This window comes from Meleagris gallopavo, chromosome 1 (assembly GCF_000146605.3).
Source record: "Meleagris gallopavo isolate NT-WF06-2002-E0010 breed Aviagen turkey brand Nicholas breeding stock chromosome 1, Turkey_5.1, whole genome shotgun sequence".
NCBI lineage: Eukaryota > Metazoa > Chordata > Aves > Galliformes > Phasianidae > Meleagris > Meleagris gallopavo.
Window position 1 is genome coordinate 156,606,791 of NC_015011.2, and position 356 is coordinate 156,607,146.

Below are 356 nucleotides of genomic sequence, written 5' to 3' on the forward strand. Positions count from 1 at the left end.
ACAACAACAACAACAAAAACAACCAACCAACAAACAAAAACAAAACAAACTGTAAAGGACAGCAAGCTACAAAAAATACTGGATGTTATTTTGTCTGTGTTTCCCTGAATCACATTCTTGTACTCTGACATTCACTTAGAAGACAAGTTGAGGTGAATGTTATATGTGCCTTTAGGTAGAATAGTTCATGTGTAGACTCTTCAGACACAAGGGAGACAGGGAGTTATATACCCTCAAACATATTCTATACAATTCAATAATGTAGAGCTCCCAAAGCAAACACCAGCACTCAAGAAGATGAATTGAATTTTGAAGGAGATACTCTCTGGTGAATTTCTTTTTCTTTTTTCTTTTTT